The sequence below is a fragment of the Tachyglossus aculeatus genome, chromosome 14, assembly GCF_015852505.1.
Source record: "Tachyglossus aculeatus isolate mTacAcu1 chromosome 14, mTacAcu1.pri, whole genome shotgun sequence".
In the NCBI taxonomy this organism is placed as follows: domain Eukaryota; kingdom Metazoa; phylum Chordata; class Mammalia; order Monotremata; family Tachyglossidae; genus Tachyglossus; species Tachyglossus aculeatus.
Window position 1 is genome coordinate 47,040,178 of NC_052079.1, and position 24,110 is coordinate 47,064,287.

The window sequence follows — 24,110 nt, forward strand, 5'->3', positions numbered from 1 at the left end:
CAGACCACAGGAGGCATCTTAGGGATTGAATGGGGGCCCCTCCTCCTGCAGAGTTGCACGACTCACTGGCCGAGCTTTATTGGCCCCAGTGCGCCTCCGTAATAATAATAATAATAATGGCATTTATTAAGTGCTTACTATGTGCAAAGCACTGTTCTAAGTGCTGGGGAAGTTACAAGGTGATCAGGTTGTCCCATGTCGGGCTCACAGTCTTCATCCCCATTTTACAGATGAGGTAACTGAAGCACAGAGAAGTTAAGTGACTTGCCCAAAGTCACACAGCTGACAATTGGTGGAGCCAGTATTCGAACCCATGACCTCTGACTTCAAAGCCCGTGATCTTTCCACTGAGCCACGCTGCTTCTCTAAATAATGATAGCATTTATTAAGCGCTTACTATGTGCAAAGCACTGTTCTAAGCGCTGGGGAGGTTACAAGGTGATCAGGTTGTCCCACAGGGGGCTCACAGTCTTAATCCCCATTTTATAGATGAGGGAATGGAGGCACAGAGAAGTTAAGTGATTTGCCCAAAGTCACACAGCTGGCAATTGACGGAGCCGGGATTAGAACCCATGACCTCTGACTCCAAAGCCCGGGCTCTTTCCACTGAGCCACGCTGCTTCTCCGTACTCTAGCTTGCTCTAATTTACTCTTTACTCCACTTCTCTCTGGTAGCATCAGGTGAAGGGTGTGCCCAGACTGTTTTTCCAATAAGGGTGTATAAATCTTAGGGTGCCTACTCTATTTTCTTGGAAACATGAGGCAGACAGTCTCTTCCTGGAGAAAGAGCCGAGACAGAGAATGGAAGAAGAGGCAAGTCCTTGCTGTTATGCCTCACTGTAGCTGAAAGCTAATAGACAGGAAAAAGGGAGAGGGCTAAGAGGCCTGTATTCAGTGTGGAAGGACTTCACAGAGAAGCAGCATGGCTCAGTGGAAAGAGCCTGGGCTTGGGAGTCAGAGGTCATGGGTTCAAATCCCAGCTCCGCAGCTTGTCAGCTGTGTGACTTCGGGCAAGTCACTTAACTTCTCTGTGCCTCAGTTACCTCATCTGAAAAATGGGGATTAAGACTGTGAGCCCCACATGGAACAAGCTGATCACTTTGTATCCTCCCCAGCGCTTAGAATAGTGATTTGCACATAGTAAGTGCTTAACAAATACCAAAATTATTATTATTATTCATTTAAGCGTATTTATTGAGTACTTACTGAGTGCAAAGCCCTGTACTAAATTCATTATTCATTCATTCAATCGTATTTATTGAGCGCTTACTGTGTGCAGAGCACTGTACTGAGCTCTTGAGAAGTACAAGTTGGCAACATATAGAGACGGTCCCTACCCAAAAACGGGCTCACAGTCTAGAGGACTTGAGCCCTCAAGTTCTTGAGAGAGTACAATATAACAACGGACACATTCCCTGCCCACAATGAGTTCACAGTCTAGAGGGAGAGGAAGAAATTAACATAACTAAATAACTAAATAACTAACTAAATAATTAGATAAATAAATAAATGAGATATCTATACGGATAGATAGAGATAGATAGATAGATAGATAGATGGAGAGATAGATAGAGATAGATAGATAGATAGATAGATGTAGATTAGATAGATAGATAGATAGATAGATTAGATAGATAGATTAGATAGATATAGATAGAGAGAAAGATAGAAAGATAGATAGATATAGATTAGATAGATAGATAGATATAGATAGATGCTAGATAGATAGATAGATAGATTAGATTAGATTAGATATAGAGATAGATAGATAGATAGATAGATAGATAGATAGATAGATTAGATGATAGATACATAGATAGACAGACAGATAGAGATGATAGATAGAGTAGATAGATAGATAGATAGATAGATAGATAGATAGATGATAGATGATAGATAGATAGATAGATGTAGATAGATAGTTACATATGTGCTGTGGGGATGGGAGGAAGGATGAATGAAGACAGCAAGTCAGGGAGACATAGAAGGGAGTGGGAGAAGAGGATTGGAGAGCTTAGTCAGGGAAGGCTTCTTGGAGGAGATGTGCCTTCAATACTGTTTTGAAGTGAGGGAGAGCAATTATCTGTCTGATATGAGGAGGGAGGGCATTCTGGCCAGAGGCAGAATGTGGGCGAGAGGTCTACTGAAGCAAAACAGCTGCCGAGGACATAAGGAATTTTCGTACAGAGTTCTGCCCCTGCTAGTCTTCTTCCCCTTCTCCCAGAATCGTCTGGGAAGCAGTGTTGCCTAATGGATAAAGCATAGGCTTTGAAGTCAGAAGACCTGGATTCTAATTCAATTCCAAGGAGATGAGGCTTCTAGGAGAGGCTAAATTGACTAGACACAAGCATAATCTTGCGCCTTCTCCGGGACCTAGAGAAACTGGATTCCAGCGAGATTTCCCACTGTCATAGCACCACATAGTTAACAGTTTCTCCTTGTTTCTCAGTGGTACCCTGGTTTTGTTTTTTTTTTGTATGTTAAGACCCTACCAGGCACTAGGGTAGATCAATCAATCAATCAGTGGTATTTACTGAGTGCTTACTAAGTGCGGAGCACTGTACTAAGTGCTTGGAAGATACAAACTAATGAGGGTGGCCGCAGTCTATGTCCCACATAAGGCTTACAGTCTTAATCCTCATTTTACACATGAGGGAACTGAGGCACAGAGAAGTGAAGTGACGCCCTGGGTCACACAGCAGACGAGCGACTGAACCGGGATTAGAACCCAGGTCCTTCTACCTCCCAGGCCCCATGATCTATCCAGTAGGCCAAGCAGCATGGCTCAGTTTAAAGAGCCCGGGCTTGGGAGTCAGAGGTCATGGGTTCAAATCCTGACTCTGCCACTTATCAGCTGTGTGACTTTGGGTAAGTCACTTAACTTTTCTGTGTCTGTTCCCTCATCTGTAAAATGGGGATTAAGACTATGAGCCCCCTGTGGGACAACCTGATCACCTTGTGACCTCCCCAGCGCTTAGAACAGTGCTTTGCACATTGCAAGTGCTTAATAAATGCCATTATTATTATTATTATTATGGGTTTGAATCCCTGCTCCGCCACTTGTCAGCTGTGTGACCTTGGGCAAGCCATTTAACTTCTCTATGCCAAAATGGAGATTAAGACTGTCAGCCCCACGTGGGACAACCTGATTACCTTGTATCCCCCAATCGCTTAGAACAGTGCTTTGCACATAGTAAGTACTTAACAAATACCATCGTTATTATTATTATTACTTCCTGCCAAATCCATAGCTGCTTGTTTCTGTAGGGCACAAAGTCCTTTGCTCCCTGACTTGCTACCAGGTTCTTGCCAAATCAGTAGGCTAATTCCTGGTTTGGCACTCTCTTGCGTTGCTCATTGCACAATGATAGAAGAGAGAGCAGGAACTTGAAATGATGGTCTTGATTTCATTCTAAAGCACCGAGGCCACTACACATCCTGTACTTAGTTCAGTAGCAGGTAGAGCATGTTTTTGCCCATAGCTTTTAATAATAAGATGAATAATAATAATGATGGCATTTATTAAGTGCTTACTAGGTGCAAAGCACTGTTCTAAGCACTGGGGAGGTTACAAGGTGATGAGGTTGTCCCACGGGGTGGGCTCACAGTCTTAATCCCCATTTTACAGATGAGGGAACTGAGGCACAGAGAAGTGAAATGACTTGCCCAAACTAACTCAGCTGACAATTGGCAGAGCTGGGATTTGAACCCATGAACTCGAAAGTGTGGCTCAGTGGAAAGATCCCGGGCTTTGGAGTCAGAAGTCGTGGGTTCAAATCCTGGCTCCGCCACTTGTCAGCTGTTCAACTTTGGGCAAGTTACTTAACTTCTCATCTGTAAAATGACCTTGGGCAAGTCTGTTCACTTCTCTGTGCCTCAGTTATCTCATCTGTAAAATGAGGATTAAGACGGGGGGGCCCTATCAGGGACAGGAACTGTGTCCAATCGGGGTTGGCCAGTACTTCAGCGTTTCGTACAGTGCCAGGCAGATAGTAAGTGCTTAACAAATACCATTTTTTTAAAGTTGCTGGTAAAGAGATGTGTGAGAGTAATGGAAGGTGAATGGAAAAAGAAGAGCAAAGGGGAAATCAATGATATTTATTGAATGCTTAGTCTGGGTAGAGCGCTGTTCTTGGGAGAGTAGAATGTAGTCAGTAGGCATATCCCTTTCTCCGTGCAGAGGGCTAATAAGAGGAAAGGTGGATGGGAGAAGAGGGAAGATGGCAAAGGTGGATGTTAGAAGAGACCAGGCGTAGGAAGTATGAGGCCCATATGAGAGCAAGTGATGACAAAGACAGTAGAGAAATTCAAGGAAGGTACCAGAAGGTAGGATATTTTCACCAGCATCAGTACCTTTTTCTTGAATTCCAAACTCTACTAAGTACTAAGCGCTTAGTACAGTGCTCTGCACACAGTAAGCGCTCAATAAATGCAATTGATGATTGCACACCAAGGAGAGAAAATTCCTATCCACAAGTTGTTTGCAATCTAGAGGCACCTCATAAAAATATATTCATTCTCAAATTTGCACTTCCTTCACATTCCCCTGATTAACTTACATATAGTCGTGAGAGAGAGAGAGAGAGAGAGAGAAAGGCATAGCCCTGTGCAAACAGCTCCACCACTTAACCTGCTGTGTTACCCTGGGAAAGTCACTTTACTTCCTTGTGCCTCAATTCCCTCATCTGCAAAATGGGGAGTCAGTCACTGTTCTCCCACCTAATTAGACTGTGAGCCCCTGTGGGACCTGATTATCTTGTATTTACCCCAGCATTTAGTAAAATAATAGTAAAAATAACTGTGCTATTTTATTAAACATTTACTACATGCCAGGCATTATTCTGAGCACTGGAGTGGATACAATGAGAAGCAGCGTGGCTCAGTGGAAATAATCCGGGTTTTGGAGTCAGAGGTCATGGGTTCAAATCCTGGCTCTGCCAATTGTCAGCTGTGTGACTTTGGGCAAGTCACTTAACTTCTCTGGGCCTCAGTTCCCTCATCTGTAAAATGGGGATTAAGACTGTGAGCCCCCCGCGGGACAACCTGATCACCTTGTGACTTCCCCAGCACTTAGAACAGTGCTTTGCATATAGTAAGTGCTTAACAAATGCCATCATTATTATTATTATTACAAGCAAATCTGGTGGACACAGTACAGTGCTTGGCACATAGTAAGCATTTCACAAATACCACAATTAGCATTATTATTATTATTATTATTAGAAGATGAAGAGAGATTGGATCATTCAAGTGGTGGGAGTAGCTGATAAAACAGTGTGGAAAGGACAAGCCTATCATAATAATAATACTACTAATAATAATAATGATGATATTTGTTAAGCGCTTACTACATGCCAACCCCTGTTCTAAGCACATGAACTCAGAGCCCCACCTGGGACATGACCGTGTCCGACGTGATTAATTTCTATCTACCCCAGAGTTTAGAACAGAGCTTGACACACAGTAAGCACTTAACAAATACCATAATTAAAATGAATCGTTATGCACAAAGAAAAATTTCTTCTTGCTACATGGCCCTATGCTCACATAAGCAGTCACAGGTAGAAACAGACATACTATTTGGAACCAGAGAATGAGGGTGAATGGGCTTATCTCTTAATTAAAGGGGGAATTCATTTGGGGGGTAAATGAGTAGGTGTTTGGAATCACCAAGTGAGGTGACGATGACATATGGGTGAACTCCAAGCCCGGCTGAACACTCCCCCGCTTTAATAGCACTTTCATCATTGTTTAATGAATGCATTTAGCGACCAGAATTGTGGAGATGGCATTTTTATATGCTAGATGTCTACTTCCATTTTATTTATTGGGCTTATCTTGTCCTTTGGGCTGTGGTCATTATTTACAGTTGAACGGCTCTTCCATTGGCAAACTAGAATCAGTCGCCGCTACCCCGCTTCTTGTTGTTCCTTCCCTTCCATTGCCCACATAGTCTGGGGTGGCAACCAGAAGCGGGGAAAGGAGCAGTGAGGCCTAGTGGAATGAGCTTGGACCTGGGAGACAGAGGACCGGGTTCGAATCCGGACTCCCCACTTGTCTGCTGTGTGACTTTGGGCAGGCCACTTAACTTCTCTGTGTCTCGGTTACCTCAACTGTAAAATGGAGATTCAGTACTGCGAGCCCCAAACTGATAAACTTAAAACTAACACAACCATTAACAGCAGTGCTTGACATTTTGTAAATGCTTAATGAATACAATTTTTAAAAAGGGTGGGGGGCAGGGTCAACCGAAACTGATCTGGAGAGAATGGCCACGGTCTTGGGCCTCACTAGGTAAGATGGACCAAAGTGAAGTCTGCAAAGAAAGGAAAGGAGAAAACAGTCCCCAAGAGAATAAAAAATCTTTGGCTAGTCTTCCTTGCCCAATCAGAAGCAGCACAGATGGAACTCAGATGGAATTCAGAAAAAGCTCTGTCTCCTCCTTTTTATTTCTTTGGTCACAGCTCTCCCAAGCCAAGCTCGGCTCAGATGCTGTGCTCGGTTTTCAGAAAGGTCCCCGATCTGTGCCCAGTTTTCCAGTTTGGTTCCTCGGGATACAAGAAGGATAATTGACTTGGCCAAGATTACTTAGAGAGGCTGTGCTTCGCTCACATGAAAATCAGAACCTGTATTGTCTCTCCTCTCGGTTCCCAGCACTCTCTGCAAAGTTTTAGCGCCTGCACGCTCTCGAAATCAACAGCACAGGCAAACAACTCCACCTTCGCTTCCAGGAAATGCAGGAATCCACATACACAACCACTGCCCAGAACACCCTATCACCTATATATCAATCCAGGGGATTGCAACTTTAATAATAATAATGACAATGGTGTTTATTAAGACTAAGATTAAGATTAAGACTGACTAAAATTAAGATCAAGACTAAGACTAAGATTAAGATTAAGACTTCTAGACTGTGAGCCCACCGTTGGGTAGGGACTGTCTCTATGTGTTGCCAACTTGCCCAAGCACTTAGTACAGTGCTCTGCACACAGTAAGCACTCAATAAATACGATTGAATGAATGAATGAATGAAAGTGCTTATTATGTTCCAAGCACTGTACTAAGCGCTGGGGGTAGATACAAGCGAATCGAGTTGGACACAGTCTCTGTCCCATGTGGGGCTCATTGTTTCAATTTCCATTTTAAAGATGAGGAAACTGAGGCACAGAGAAGTGAAGTGACTTGTCCAGGGTCACGCAGCAGATAAGTGGCGGAGCTGGTATTAGAACCCATGACATTCTGACAACCATGCCCGGCTCTATCCAGTACACCTCCCATTTTTCAAATGTTCACCCTTATCTCAAATTTTCCCCAAAATTAAATTCCACCTCCTTCCCAGTGACTTGTCCAAGTTCATAAGGCAGACAGGTGGCATAGAGGGGATTGGAATCCAAACCTCCTGATTCCCAGTCTTTCCACTCAGACTTCAGCTGTGAGAGACACAAGAAAACAGCTCCTTTATGCCCTTCATTCAGCCTGTGTCACTAATCAAGAATTTTCATGTCACCTGAAACTGCCTTGCTACTGCTTCTTTCTAGGCTCTCTGGGGTTCCCATTATTTGTCCCTATTGCCTGCTAAAAAGCTTGTCCCCATTAAAGTACTTTCCTGCAGGGGTGGAGGAAAAATGGAAGTTTTCATCCAGACTCCTTGCACTTTTCAGTGAAACTGTCTCCACCTCAATGAAGAGGCTGGGAGGTTGTAAAGCCTTAGTCATCTTTTCAAATATGGAGCCGCAAGGGCTGATAAGACTTATATATCCATTCCTTATTTCTGCCCCCTTCTTTTAACACTCTTTCACCACAGCACTAATGATTTTCAATGACGGGATTTCTTATAGCACTGTCTCACTTCAAGATAATGCTGTAAAGATTACCCTCTCTTACCTTTATTTTTGTACACCCTAAAAATAAAGCCATGCTTAATGAGAGAGTTTGATCTTCTGGCCAGCTACATATATACATATATACATATATATATATACATATATACATATACATATATACATATATATATAATATAATGTATACATATAACATATACAAATATATAATAATAATAATTGTGGTATTTGTAAGCACTTACTCTATGCTAGGCACTTTTCTAAGTACTGGGGCTTATACAAGCAAATCGGGATGGACACAATCCTGTCCCACATGGGGTTTACAGACTTAATCCCCACTGTACAGATGAGTTAACTGAGGCACAGAGAACTTAAGTAATTTGCCCAAGGTCACACAGCAGACAAGTGGCAGATCCAGAACTAGAACTCAGGTACTTCTGACCCCCGGCCCACGATCTATCCACTAGGCCATGCTGCTGTATTTATGTGTATATGCTGTATTTATGGATATGTAAACATTTATATATATATATATATATATATATATATATATATACACACACACACAAGTCACAAGGACAGTGAAATTCACTTATGCATCTGTTTGTGGTTGAAAATGCCAATGCAGGATCCACAGCCTTGGCCATATTGGACACACAAAAAGCTGTTGCTTGTTCCTTTGTTGTCGTGTTTAATGTTTGTAGCTGCTCATGCTGCTTTCACTTGTGGGCAGCTAAAGATAAGGGGAAATAGAGAAATTTGCAAACTGACAGGCTAAAAAGACTCAAGACAGATTCACATCACAAGACTATGGAACCCCACCTCCAACCTCTTCCCTCCTTCTCTTCATTCCCCAGCTTTGTGGTCTGTTCTCTTTACCCCTTCTTCTATGTTCCATGTCATAGTGGATACAGCACGAACCTAGGAGTCAGAAGGGATTCTAATCCTGGCTCTGCCCTATGTCGGCTGTGTGACCTTGGGCAAGTGACTTTACTTCTCTGGGCCTCAGTTGCCCCATCTATAAATTGGAGATTGAGACTGTGAGCCTCACGTGAGACAGGGACAATGTCCATCCTGATTTGCTGGTATCCTCCCCAGGGCTTAATACAGTGCTTGGCACATAGTAAGCACTTAACAAATACCACAATTATTATTATATATTATTGTTACAAATCCCATCCCCTGCCTCTCAGCATTGCGTTTTCTTTAACCAACATAAATATATATATTTATATATAGGGGATGGGATTTGTAACAATAATATGTGTGTGTGTGTGTGTGTGTGTGTGTGTGTGTGTGTGTGTGTGTGTGTGTGTAAGTCTGGGCATTTATAGATCAAGAAGCCTTTCATCTAGGTAGCAGGGGAAGTGGGGAGAAAATCATTACTAAAACATAATAGGGACAAATTGTCATGTTTTTTGTGATGTTCATGTCTTTACAACATCTGTGTGTTTTTTGAAAGAATTAAGGATGTAGTGGATGGAGGCAGATCTGTGAGTGTGATTTATTTAGATGATCAAAAGACTTACGATAACTTCCATCAAAGAGGCTGTCAAGGAGACCCGGTGTCCCTGACATGATAAAAGGTAAAGCAGGATAAGAATTAATTAAAGACTTGAAATGGAAAATAGGGAGTCCCAGAGCATAAATAAAACCAAATCTCCAAGATCTCACTTTCAGGACCTTTTCTGGGGAACTTGCGCTGTTTTCATTTGGTGGGATCAATCATCTGATAGTATTTACTGAGCACTTAAGTGCTTGGGAAAGTACAACAGATTTGGTAGCTGCCATCTCTGCCCATAACGAGCTTGCAGTCCACCAGGAGAGACAGACATAAAATAAATTATGGTTAGGAGAAATAGTAGAGTACAAGGATATTTGCATAACCTGTGGAGTCTGGGTGAGTAACAAAATGCTATAGGTGTACACTGCCAAGTGCATAACTGATTCAGAGGGGAGGGTGAATAGGAGACATGAAGGCATAGTCAGGGAAATCATTCCTCAGATTCACTCCTTTGGATGGTTTAGGATTAGCATTTGGTGAGGAATCCGAGAGTTCACCTAGCAAGTTTTTTTTTAATCATCATCAATCGTATTTATTGAGCGCTTTTTTTTTAATGGTATTTGTTAAGCACTTACTACGTGCAAGTAAGTTCTTGCACTGTTCTAAGTGCTGGGGGGATACAAGGTGATCAGGTTGTCCCACTGGGGGCTCACAGTCTTAATCCCCATTTTACAGATGAGGTAACTGAAGCCCAGAGAAGTGAAGTGACTTGCCCAAAGTCACACAGCTGACAATTGACGGAGCTGGGATTTGAACCCAAGACCTCTGACTCCAAAGCCCGCACTCTTTCCACTGAGCCATGCTGCTTCTCCAACAAACAACAATATAACAACAGACACATTGTACACATTGTACATAGTAAGCGCTTAACAAACACCATCATTATTCTTATGCCTGCAGATTACATTAATGCCTGTCTTCCCCTCTAGACTGTGTGTTTGTTGTCGGCAGAGAACAAACCCACCAACTTGATTATACTGTAGTTAAGTGACTTGCCCAAGGTCACACACACAGCAAGCAAGTGGTGGAACCAGGGATACAGCCCAGATCCCCTGGCTCCCAAGCCCAAGCTTTATCCATTAGGCCATGCTACTCTTGCTTTGTAGACCTTTTGTTTGGAATCAAGTTTAATCCCTTATCACTTTACTGTGTCAGTCACCCAACGAATGGTTTTCTTGAGTCCGGCCTTCTCGATTCCATTTTCTTCCAATCTGTCAACAGAGACTTCATCTCTGTGTCGCCAAAGAAAATCTGTGGATATGCATAAAGTTCCCCAGTGCTAGCTGGAACGAAACCTCAGACTGATTCAAACTTATTGTCAGTCCGGAGCACTGGAGTGACTCTGTGAATCACTAAGTTTCAATTGTCCCGTCAGTTAACTACTGGTGATTCTCTTTCGATGTAACGTTTTAGGGACTGATGCTCTTTGGATGTAAAAGTCCCAGTCTTTGACCGAAGGGAATTGAAGTCGAGAGAAGGAAGGTGATAGAAGGTGTGAGGAGCTAATAAAGTGGATAATTAGACAGGGCAACGGCAGATGAAATCTGACATAGACAAGTGTTTGGTAAAGTGCGCTGGGAGGAAAACCTTTAACTATTTGTACATGCTGTTGTGTTCTGAATTAGTTGCAGCCTCTCGAGAGAGACTTTGGAGCCATCATAGAAATCTCAATGAAGACATCTGCTCAGATGAAGACATCTGCTCAATGAAGGCCCTCCTGTGGCAGTGAAAAAAATACCAAAACAAACAAAGAGGATTTGGAAATGAAAAGAAACTAAGTGGAATTTTTTCTATGGTATCTGTAAAGTGCTTGCTATGTGTTAGGCACTGTACTAAGTGCCGGGGTAGATACAAGGTTGGACCCAGACCATGTCTTGCATGGAATGGTTTCTTAGAGAAGCAGCATGGCTCAGTGGAAAGAGTACGGGCTTTGGAGTCAGAGGTCATGGGTTCAAGTCCCAGCTCTGCCAATTGTCAGCTCTGTGACTTCAGGCAAGTCACTTAACTTCTCTGTGCCTCAGTTACCTCATCTGTAAAATGGGGATTAAGCCTGTGAGCCCCCCTTGGGACAACCTGATCACTCTGTAACCTCCCCAGTGCTTAGAACAGAGCTTTGCACATAGTTAAGTGCTTAATAACTGCCATTATTATTATTATTAATATTTTGCGGGGGGGCCCAGTTCCACCAGCTTCTGCAGGGCTCCCCACTGGCTAAGTGACAACCTGTTCGACCACATCCACTCACACTACTGAATTTCGTATTGTGGGAAGTAGAGGAGGGTAGAGTTTGCAGGTTGGGTAAAGACACTGAAGTTGCCAGAAATGGTCAGGAAGCGATGTGTTAGATTTCCCTGTTTCTCAGTCAAGCTCGAGAAAAAGCAGAGTAGAACTGTCTGTTTCCAGGGAGATGAAGAAGAGCAATGCATCCTGATAGTGGGATAAATTAGCAGAAGTCCCAGTGAATGAAATACACATTATAGCTGAGCTGTGCAACTCCAGCTAGGAGGAAGATGTCGAAGCAAATAAATTTCATTTTTCATTTATAAATTTTCAATTTTTAAAACTCCTCCTGAATGTCTAGATTGTCTTTCTTGCTACAGTTGAATTTACGAAATGTCCTTTGTTTTATTCTCTGAGCCCTCTCTGCCCACATCTTAGCTGGGTTCCACTGGCAGCATTTCCATTTCAGAGGAAAAGACCCTTTGGAGGGGATCCTGGTTCAGGGAGTCATCATCCTGGAGAGGAGGCCTTAGAAGGGAAGCGAAGCAGAGAGGTTCTGGAAACAGGGGATCAGGTCCTGGGAGGTCGGAGGAGGGGTCAAGACTCTCCTAAAATGGGAATTGTGGGGGCGAATCTCTCCTCCACCACCCCAGTTAGGTCACACAGACCCTCCAAATCACCCATGCATCTCCAAGGCTTTATCAGGATGTGATTTCCTTCTTTGGAACTCAGTTTCCTTATCTGTAAAATGGGAATTCAATGCCCATTCTCCCTCCTACTTATACTATGAGATCCAAGTGGGAATGTATCTAAGTTGATTATCTTGTATCTCCCCAAGCACTTAGTACAAAGCTCAGCATACAGTAAGCACTTAATAAAAACCATCATTATTATTATTGTCATAATCATCATCATTATTTTATTAGGGTCTCAAATCAGATGGAACCCAGGGAGAACTCTTTCTGGACTGTAAGCTCATTGCCGGAAGGGACATGTCTACCAGCTCTCCCAAGCACTTAGTACAGTGCCCTGCACACAATAAGCACCCAATAAATACCATTGATTTTTTTATGGCATTTGTCAAATGCTTACTGTGTGCCAGGCATTGTTCTGAGCACTGAGATAGTTACAAGGTAATGAGATTGGCCACGGTCCGTGTCCCACGTGGGCTCACAGTCTTAATCTCCATTTTACAGAGGAGGTAACTGAGGCCCAGAGAAGTGAAATGGCTTGCCCAATGTCACACAGCAGACAGGCGGCAGAACTGGAACTAGAACCCAGGTCCTCCTGAGTCCCAGGTCCTTTCTCTATCCACTAGGCCGAGCTACTGCTCAATCGATTGACTGATTGATTAATTGAGAAAAAGAGAGAAAAGTGTCCTAGGCTATATCTCAGTACGATTTTATTAGTCCGTATCCCAGGATGGTTTCCTGGTGAGGGACGAAAGATGTCTGCCATGAACTTGGCCACTTCCTCCTCTCTTGTCAGTGGGTGGGGAAGCAGATGGGCAGGGGGAATTGGGGGAGAGGCCGGCTAAAGGCCTCGGGGCTTTTCCAGAATGAAGGAAATCATACTTGGGGTTGGAAAGCCCTGACTGGAGTCACTTTTATACACAACCCATGTCACTTCCAGCTTTGTCATCCTTTGTGCTTAAGCCTCTTGGGAAGTCATTTGCCCTGGAAAGAAATATTCATAAAATAATCTTCAGAACACTTGAAAATGTCAGAAAGAAGAGGCTCTCTCTTCAGTCCAGACAGAGAGTGGGGAGGAGGTGAGTCCTGGGAAGAGGAGGAGACACTACCTGCTGTTCTCCAGCCTGATTCCAATTTGAGTACCTTCTGTCCTTTCTGACTCTTCCTGGGTCAATGGCTTTTGTTTTCATTTCTAGTTTAAACACTAACCAGGGGTGCCCTCTGCCCCCCGCTATTTCGATTTGAAATGGGCAGGACGTGTGCTCGATCCTCGCTGTGATAGGAGTGCTGGTCTCTCCTCCACCTCCCACCTCCCTGTGACTTTTATTTAAGTCCTTCTGCTTGTTTATGATTTATGAAGCTTTCACTCCGTCTATAGCATTTAACAAGCACTAGGAAGAAAGGAGAAAGCTTTTAGCCGAAAGGCAGAAGCACCACTTCTTTTTTTTATTATTTAATGTAATTTAAAGATAGTCCAGGCTGAGGAAGTGAGAGGATACAAGGTGAGGGGGCGGGAAGGATATGGAAAGCTCCAGTTTTTCATAAAATTCTTCCCACGGAAGGATGGTTGGGATGGAACAGGCGGCGTGCCCTGTCACCCTCTGACAGCTGCACCGTGGGGGTGCCAGGGTGGGCGGACCGCTGTGAAAGACCTTCTGAGCCAGAAGGATCCCCCTAGCCTCCTCCTCCTGCAATCCCAGCATACTCTCTTGCCTTCTCCCTGAGCCTGGAGTCCCAAAGTGGCCCTAGGAATGGTACGTCAGTGAGTCAGTAAATCTTATTTAGTGAGTGCTTTCTCTGCACAGAGCATTCATTCATCCAATCGTATTTACTGAGCATTTACTGTGTGGAAAATCTAATCTCCTCACCGTACCTCGTTCTCTCCTGTCCCGCCATCGACCCCCGGCCCATGTCATCCCCCGGGCCTGGAATGCCCACCCTCTGCCCATCCGCCAAGCTGGCTCTCTTCCTCCCTTCAAGGCCCTACTGAGAGCTCACCTCCTCCAGGAGGCCTTCCCAGACTGAGCCTCTTCCTTCCTCTCCCCCTCGTCCCCCTCTCCATCCCCCCATCTTACCTCCTTCCCTTCCCCACAGCACCTGTATATATGTATATATGTTTGTACATAGTTATTACTCTATTTATTTATTTATTTATTTATTTATTTTACTTGTATATATCTATTCTATTTATTTTATTTTGTGAGTATGTTTGGTTTTGTTCTGTCTCCCCCTTTTAGACTGTGAGCCCACTGTTGGGTAGGGACTGTCTCTATATGTTGCCAATTTGTACTTTCCAAGCACTTAGTACAGTGCTCTGCACACAGTAAGCGCTCAATAAATGCGATTGATGATGATGATGGAAAACCCTGTACTAAGCTCTTGGGAGAGCACAATATAAAAGACACATTCCCTGCCCACGATGAGCTTACAGTCTAGGGGAGGTGAGGGATGGGGAAGCGAGGGGGGAAGGAAGAGGGGAAGGCAAAGAAGGAGGGAAGGAGGGGAAGGATGGGGGGAGGGAAGAAGGGGAGGTGGGAAGGAGGAGGGAAGAGAGGAGGGAGGAGAAGGGGAGAGGAAGGGAAGAAGGGGAGAGGAGGGGAAGAAAGGGAGAAGGGGGAAGAAGGAGAGAGGGGGAAGGAGGAGAGGGAAAAGAAGAGGGAAGAGAAGGGGGAGATGAGGGAAGATGAGGCACCTTTCTAAGCACTAGGGTAGATAGAAGCTAATCAGGTTGGATACAGTCCCTGTCCCACATGGGGCTCATAGTCTTAATCCCCATTTTACTGATGGGGTAACTGAGGTCCAGACAAGTGAAGCAACTCGCCCTAGGTCACACAGCAGACAAGTGGCAGAGCTGGGATTAGAATCCAGGTCCTTCTGACTCTCAGGCCTGTGTTCTATCCATTAATAATAATAATAATGATGATAATGATGATGGTATTTGTTAAGTGCTTACTATGTGCAAAGCACTGTTCTAAGCGCTGGGGAGGACAAAAGGTGATCAGGTTGTCAATCAAACAGTCGTATTTATTGAGCGCTTACTGTGTGCAGAGCACTGTACTAAGTACTTGGGAAGTACAAGTTGGCAACATATAGAGACAGTCCCTACCCAACAGTGGGCTCACAGTCCCAGGGCTCATGATCTTAATCCCCATTTTACAGATAAGGTAACTGAGGCCCAGAGAAGTTAAGTGACTTGCCCAAAGTCATACAGTCGACAAGTGGCGGAGCTGGGATTTAGAACCCATGACCTCTGACTCCCAAGCCTGGGTTCTTTCCACTGAGCCATGCTGCTTCCCTAAGCCACACTGCTTCTTTTCCAGGGAACTCCCTTACTGGTAAACTGGTTAGCCCTGAGCATGGGGGAGGAAGCAGCCTGCTCCTCTCTAGGCACAGCCCATGCTGGCAACAGGCAACAGGATGCAGAAGAAACATAGCAGCTTCATAAATCATCCTCTACAGGGAAAATCGGTCTTTCGGGGGCAGGCGAAAACACTTGGCTGGTTTGGGCGGCCTAAGAGCTGGGAGCGGGGCCCAGGAATGTGGGAGGATTGGGATGTGGAGGAGGGTGGATAGAGATAAAGCATGGGCACAATTTCAACCTCCAGGGACCCAATTTGGGCACAGCCCTGCAGGGGCAGCTGCTTTCTCAAGTTTTTTCTAGCTCGTTGTGCCCCCAGAGCTTCTGATCGAGGGTCTGGCCTGGGACCTTTAAAAGAACTGAGAGTATTTAAAAGAACTGAGAGAACTGAGAAGCAGTGTGGCTCAGTGGAAAAAGCCTGGGCTTTGGAGTCAGAGGTCATGGGTTCAAATTCTGACTCCCCCAACTGTCAGCTGTGTGACCTTGGGCAAGTCACTTAACTTCTCTGTGCCTCAGTTCCCTCATCTGTAAAAGTGGGGATTAAAACTGTGAGCCCCCCGTGGGACAACCTGATCACCTTTGCACATAGTAAGTGCTTAACAAATACCATCATTATTGTTATTATTATTATTTATTAAGCCCTTACTGTGTGCAGAGCACTGTACTACTAATAATACTAATAATGGTATTTGTTAAGCACTTAGTGTGCACCGAGTACTGTGCTGGGGTGGATACAAGCAAATCAGGTTTGACACAGTCCCTGTCCTACACGGGGCTCACAGTCTCAATCTCCATTTTCCAGATGAGGTAACTGAGGCCAGAGAAGTGAAGTGACTTCCCCAAGATCACACAGAAGACACGTGGTGGAGCTGGGATTGGAACCCATGACCTTCTGGCTCCCAGGCCACTATCCATTACATGAGGCTGCTACTTATCGAGACGTGTCAAAACCGAGATGTGTAATAGGATTGATGATATTTATTAAGCGCCTACTGTGTGCAGAGCACTGTACTAAGCACGGGGAAAGAGTAGATGGGTGGAAATTAAACAAAGACCCTGTTCCTTGAGGAAGTCACAACCTAGGAGTCTACAGCTTCTGCCCACTCCGGGGTTGGTAACAAATTTCTGACTGCTAAGGCAGTTCTCTCCTTCCTAGATAACCTCACTGATCTGCTAGGGCTCGGGAGTCAGAGGTCATGAGTTCAAATCCCGGCTCCGTCAATTGTCAGCTGTGTGACCTTGGGCAAGTCACAACTTCTGTATGCCTCCGTTACCTCATTTGTAAAATGGAGATTAAGACTGTGAGCCCCACGTGGGACAACCTGATCACCTTGTATCCTCCCCAGCGCTTAGAACAGTGCTTTGCACATAATAAGCACTTAACAAATGCCAACATTATTATTATTAATATTATTATAGCACCAACCTAATCCCTGAACCTCGATCCCATTTACTCCACCACAGAACCCTTGCCTGCATATTTAGCACTTAGTACATTGCTTTGCACACAGTAAACCTTCAATAAATATGACTGAATGAATGAATTCTCCTCAGGCCTGGAATTCCTTCCCACTTCATACATGACAGTCCATTGCTCTCCCCCTTTTCAAAACTCTCCTAAAATCGTATCTCCTCCAAGAAGCCTTCCCTAAGTCTTCTTATTTTGCCTATCTGCTCTACCCTTTGTGTCAACTCCACACTTGTCTGTGCATCTTTTAGGACTTTAATACTCACCCAAGCTCCACAGTACCTTAATAAACATTCTAATTCTCTATTTTTCTATGCGTAATCCATTTTAATGTCTGTCTCCCCCATAGACTGTATGCTCCTTGTATTATAATGTACTTTCCCAAGCATTTAGTACAGTGCTCCACACAGCTAAATGCTCAATAAATATCATGACGGATAGATTGGTTGTTTGTTGTATGTTTTGTTCCTAACTGCAAGTCTGCACTATATGAATTTCCAATGTCTCCTGACTCAAAGCTGGATGGCACCTAAAGATGGAATTTCAGAGCTGGATTGCCCCTAAAAATGGAATTTCCAATGCCTGAAGCCACCAGGTCTTCTGGTAATGAATTGTAAAATGAAACGATGAAGATATTTTTAGATCACACACAGGTCTGCCACAGGTTTTCACTCCATTCTTTGGCTAGAAGAGACCAAAGAATTGGGGAGCGTTCTTCCAAAAACATGAACTTGTCCGGACCCAGCACACACAACTTTGGAAGAAAAGGGTGCAGGAGTGGTGTGTGTGGGTGCGTTTGTGTGTTTGTTGGGGCGGGGTGGGAGTGGAGAGAGAGGGAGAAACCCTTGCAACCCAAGTTTTCTCTGTGTGTAATCACTCTTCTCTGTTCCTATCAACCAATCAATGGTATTTATTGAGCGACTACTGCAAGCAGAGCACTGTATTAAGCACTGAGTTAGTAGATATGATCCCTGCCCCTAAGGACTTTACAACCTAGGGGACTGTTACTCAGAGAATATTCACTTTTTAAAAAAAATTCAGCCTTTTTCTCTTCGGTTTTGCCTCCACTTCCTCATGCTTAAAATTCCCTTAAAATATGAGCCAAAGATCCGGTCTTGCTTTTAAATGATCATATTTTGGTCCTGGTGTGAAGAAAGGAAAAAAAATCCAAAAAATTGTTTTGAAGAAACATGTTAAAGGCTAAATCTGGGCTAATAATCAAGGCCACAACTCGAGAGGCAAATATTTGTGTTTGGAAAGCTGAAGCTCCTGGGTCTGGTCATGAATATTTTTCATCCTTGCCCTTATTTTTTACATTACATGGTTGATTTGTATGGAAAGTTAGTATTCGGAGATGCTGTTGTTTTCAACTGGGGTGACGGAGACCAGTTTCTTGAACTCACATAGCAAATGTTCAATTCTCAAGGAAGGAAAGTTGCATGAAAAACTCAGGATGGAGGTGATATTCAATCATATTTACTGAGCGCTTACTATGTGCAGAGCACTGTACTAATATGAGAGATACCTTCTTTTTCATGGTGAAGGCAGGAAAATTATGGAGTTCTTCAGAGCCTGAAGTGCAGTTCTCTGCACACAGAGGACACTCAAAAAACTGTAAGCTCCTTGAGGACTGTAAACGTATTGTGGGTAAGAAACGCATCTACCAACTCTGTTAGATTGTACTCACCCAAGCGCTTAGTTCAGTTCTCTGCACCCAGTAAGCACTCAATAAATGTGACCAAGTGATTGATTGAAGAGAGAGATCGTGTCTGCAAACGCTATCACCCAAGTGCTCAGTACAGTGCTTTGCATCCCTTGAGTGCTAAATAGTGCTCAGCCAACGACTGAGTACAAACTGTTGACACAATAATTGTCTGACTCTTTCTCCATACGGTGGAGATAGTTCAAGAGGTAGGGCAAAGCTGAAGTAAAAGAGAAAAGTGAAGCAATCAGAAAACGCAGGACGATAAATCCCAGATACCATGTTTACTTGCTTAATTGCCCCACTTTTTGAAACTCAGGAAAAGAGGAGGGGCTATTCCCTGGAGAATTAAATATAAAAAAAGGAGAGTCAGAGAAAACGAGAGAAGAAGAGGAAAAAAAGAAGGGAGGGAGAATGAAGAGGAAGGTAAGAGAGCTATTGAAACTACATCTTTTACTTCTCCTGAACTCTTCCAAATGCTGCAGGCAATAGGTTCGCAGTGAACTATAGTAACCCCCCTTCCTCCCTTCTCTTCTTACTCCTTTGGCACACACTGCCATCCCTGCTTACAGTTACTGGCATTTGGTGCTCAAAAAATCCAAAAAACAACAAATATCTTTTATTTCCTCCTCGAAAACTAATGGGGGTTGAGGTGAGAAATTATAAGTGGAGGCAATTATGTGAGTTAATATGGTATTTCAAATAAAAGTATTTTGTTTTTTCTTTTTCCATGTTATTTGCCTCAATTATTCAGATGACTGCCTCAAGTCTCTACATCACTTGGGCTCTCAAAGCCTGGGAGTCGGAAGGACATGGGGTCTAATCCCGGCTCTGCTACTTGTCTGCTGTGAAACCTTGGGTAAATCACTACACTTCTCTGGGCCTCAGTTATTTAATCTGTAAAATGAGGATTAAGACTGTGAACCCTACCTGGGACAGAGACTGTGTCCCACCCGATTACCTTGTACTTACCCTAGTGTTTAGTACAGTGCCTGACACATAGTAAGTGCTAAAAAAAAACCACTATTATTATTATGATGATTCTTACTCTCCCAAGTGCTTAGTACAGTGCTCTGCACCCAGTAATGCTCAATAAATATGATTGATTGACTGAAAGATTGGCTACCAGTACAATAATGACATAACAGAATTTGTAGACACGTTCCCTGCCCACAATGAACGTCTGGTCTAGAGGAGGAAACAGATATTAATAGAAATACATAAATTTCAGATATATGCATGAATGCTGAGGGAGGGTGGATGAAGTGTGCAAATCCACATGCAAGGATGATGCAGAAGGGAATGGGAGAAGAGGAGATGAGGTCTTAGTTGGGGAAGGTCTCTTGAAGAGGTGTTTTTCATAAGGCTTCTAAGGTGGGGAATTTGTACTTCCCAAGTGCTTAGTACAGTGCTCTGCACACAGTAAGCGCTCAATAAATATGATTGAATGAATGAATGAATGAGAGTGATCATCTTTTGGATATGAAGAAGCCAGGCCAGAGGCCATGTATGGGCAGGAGGTCAGCGGCGGAAGAGACGAGGGTACAGTGAGTAGGTTGGCATTAGAGGATCAAAGTGTGCAGTCTGGGTTGTAATAATAATAATAATAATAATAATAATAATAATAATGGCATTTGTTAAGCACTTACTATGTGCAAAGCACTGTTCTAAGCGCTGGGGGGGATACAAGGTGATCAGGTTGTCCCATGTGGGGCTCACAGTCTTAATCCCCATTTTACAGATGAGGTAATTGAGGCTCAGAGAAGTTAAGTAACTTGCCCAAGGTCACATAGCAGACATGTGGAGTAGCTGGGATTCGAACCAATGACCTCCGACTCCAAAGCCCATGCTCTCTCCACTGAGCCATACTGCTTCTCTTATAGAACTGTGTGCTTTGCAAACAGTAGGGGCTTAATAAATGCTATCATTATTATTAGTAGGAAATCTAGGAGGTAAAATAGGAGGAAACAAGATGGACAAGTGCTTGTAAGCCCATTGTAAGGAGATGCTGCTTGACGTAGAGATGGATGGGCAACCACTGGAGGTTATTGAGGAGTGAGGAACCATGGCCTGGACATTTTTATAGAAAAAAAATGATCCGGGCAGCAGAGTGAAATATGGACTGAGGTGGTGAGAGAGAGGAGGCAAGGAGATCAGCAAGGAAACTGATGCAGTAACCAAGGTGGGATAGGATAAGTGCTTGAATTAACCCCGTAGCAGTATGGATAGAGAGGATAGGATGGATTTTAACGATGTTGAGGAGGTTGAACTGCTAGGATTTGATGACAGATTGAATAGGTGGGTTTCAACTGGCAAGCTTGATAATGTATTTTCTGCTGACCCTTCCACAAGACCACTCTGATTGTCCTGATTAATCTGACGGAGTAACAGAACTGAGGGTAAATTGTTTCCCCAAAGCCGCACCAATTGTCAGAAGCCTTCTAATTTCTAGTCCATTGCTGCTATCATGAGGCCACACTTCTAATTGATTAATCGTGGCTCTAGATGGCCAGTTTCTTCCCCACTTTCTCAGCCATTAGCTAAGTGTTGATGCTTTGGGTCAATTGCCCCTCTAATTACTAAATTACACAGGCAATTAATTTGTGTGGATACCTGGGAGGGGTGAGGAAAGGCTGCCCTTTGAAATGATAAAAAAAAATTAGACTCTGCAAGCAGGTACCCTCTTGAAGCTCTTTCCTCCAAGAGATAATCACTCAAAAGTCATCTGAAATCATAGTATTGGACTCTCCCAAGCATGCAGTCCAGTGCTCTGTGCATAGTAAGCACTCGATAAATACCACTGACTGATTGATCATGACTGGGAACAGAACAATCTACAGTCTTTCCTCTTAAGCCCATTTTCCAGTGCTGCTCGGAAACCTTCTCCCAGAATTCTGCATTGGAAGGATTCACCAGAATTTATCCCTGGCTCATTTGACAGGGTTTCAGCTCACCTGAACGTTGAAGTGTCCCACCAGATCTGATTCCCCTACCCTGATCCAGAGGATAACTTTTTTAACTCCTGGTCCATTTAGTCTTTTAGCAAAAGCATTAAATACGATTGAAAAGCATGAGTTTCCTGGTTGGAAAGAGCAGCCTGACAGGTTGGAGAAACCAAGATGTGCATCATGTTATGAACTGGTGAAAGACCAGAGAAATGAAGAATTTTAGCTCAAGTTTCCTAAAACCACCAATCTCAGAGATTTTTGCACAACCCCCATAGCGCTTGGCTGACTTCTCAGCTGCTCCAGAGAATCTTCGTTCGGAAAGTCACCTGGAAAGGTCTCCACCCAGAATATTGGGATTTCATCGGAAATCATTAGGATCAAAGCCTAGGTGGCTTTAGCAAAGGAGCTCTTAACCTCTTGATTCCCCCAGATGGCCTTTATGCAGCATTTAATTAAGAGCCCTAGAGCTTGTCCAATACTCATCAGTACCTGATCATTAAAATTTGGTGTGACATCAGAGTGGGCATTGAGAGGAGGTGCAACCTTGCAGTTAGTGGAAGGACATTCACATATTGGCAGAGCAAAGATTTTGGGTGATGACGGATTTAGGAAGCCGCATGGCCTAGAGGAAAGAGCACAAGCCCGGGTGTCAGAAAGGCCTGGGTTCAAATCCTGGCTCCTCCACATCTGCTGTGTGACCTTGGACAAGTCACTTCACTTCTCTCTGCCTCAGTTACCTCATCTGGAACATGGGAATTAAGACTGTGAGCCCCATGTGGGACAAGGACTGTGTCCAACCTGACTTGTTCATATCAAGCGCTTAGTGCTTGACCCTTAGTAAGCACTTAACAAATACCCTCTTCATTATCATCATTATTATCACAGAGGCACCTGCATGTGGGACCCAAGTGTTTATCCTGCTTACCCTCTATGAAGAGCTTTAGAGGGGCAAGGGAGAGCCAGGGAGGGAGCAGTGGAGAGGCTGATGGGGGGAACCAACAGGAGGGAACTAGCCTGTAAGTTCTTCCTCTAAACTGTTAGCTCATTGTAGGCAGGGAAAGGTGTTATATTGTACTCTCCCAAGCATTTAGTACAGCGCTCTGTAGACAGTAAGCACTTAAAAAATACCACTGACTTACTGACTAACTGGAAGCCAGGAGATCCATCTCTCTGTGGCTGGGGCAGGTGGCACCTTCTGGCTCCTTCCCTAAGCTTCCCTGGGCTGGCTCTCTCCGACTCCCCTCTCCGCCTACTTCCTCTCTCCTTCTGTGCCTGCCATGATCTCACCCTCAATCAATCAATCAATCATATTTATTGAGCGCTTACTGTGTGCAGAGCACTGTACTAAGCGCTTGGGAAGTACAAGTTGGCAACATATAGAGACGGTCCCTGCCCAACAGTGGGCTCACAGTCTAGAAGACTGTGCCACCCTCCAACCCTCCCGGGAATTTATCGAGACATTAGATTAGCTCCAAAAGCATTGGTCTGTGAAACGGCTTTGGCCCGCTGAACGCTGCAGAACCATTTGCCTATCGTTGCACGCTTCCAAAGTATGGGGCTGTTTCCTTAGAGGAAGTGTGTTTTTTTCTTATTCGAAATAGAGTGGCACCTCCATTTCACAATAGCCGTAAGACTCTCCATGGTTCTGGATTTTTAGGGGATCGTTTCACAGCCCAAGAGGTCTGTGATGCTTATTTTTCAGCCTCTTACCTTCCAATACACCCAAGGCATAAAATAATCCCTCAGACTTCAGCCATTGCCTAGTGAATCACACTAACACATATGCAGTATTATTAACCAGAGCACTCTCTTAAGTCCAATTGATTTCCTTGCTTCTGCCTCACAGACACGGGTGAAAAGATGTAGCATTTTCATCTCTCAGTGGTGGAAGGGAATTGAGAAGGGAAGGCAGAGGAACCATCTGAAAGAGGGTTCAGTGATCCTGGAAGTCTTTCAACTTCAAGTAGTGGAGTGAATCTGGCTTATATTTCATAAGCACTAATTTAAAAAAAACACCGCACCAGACATATTGCTAGAAATGAGAAGTCAGTCAGTGGGAACAAAATTCACTTTAGGCTGCTAATTTGTAAAGTAATGAAGTCTTTCCCAACATAAAAGCTACATTAGGTATCCATTAAACTATAAAGTAGAATAAGCAACAAAATCAGAGATAGCACTTTCTCCCTTCCCATGCCACAGACACTGGGCTAGAACTAAGCGGGGAAGAAAAAGTCAGGTTATCAACACATTGTAGTTAATGGGTGACTCCAAATTAGATATGAGCTTTCAATAGAATACTCCTTCAAAAGAAAGA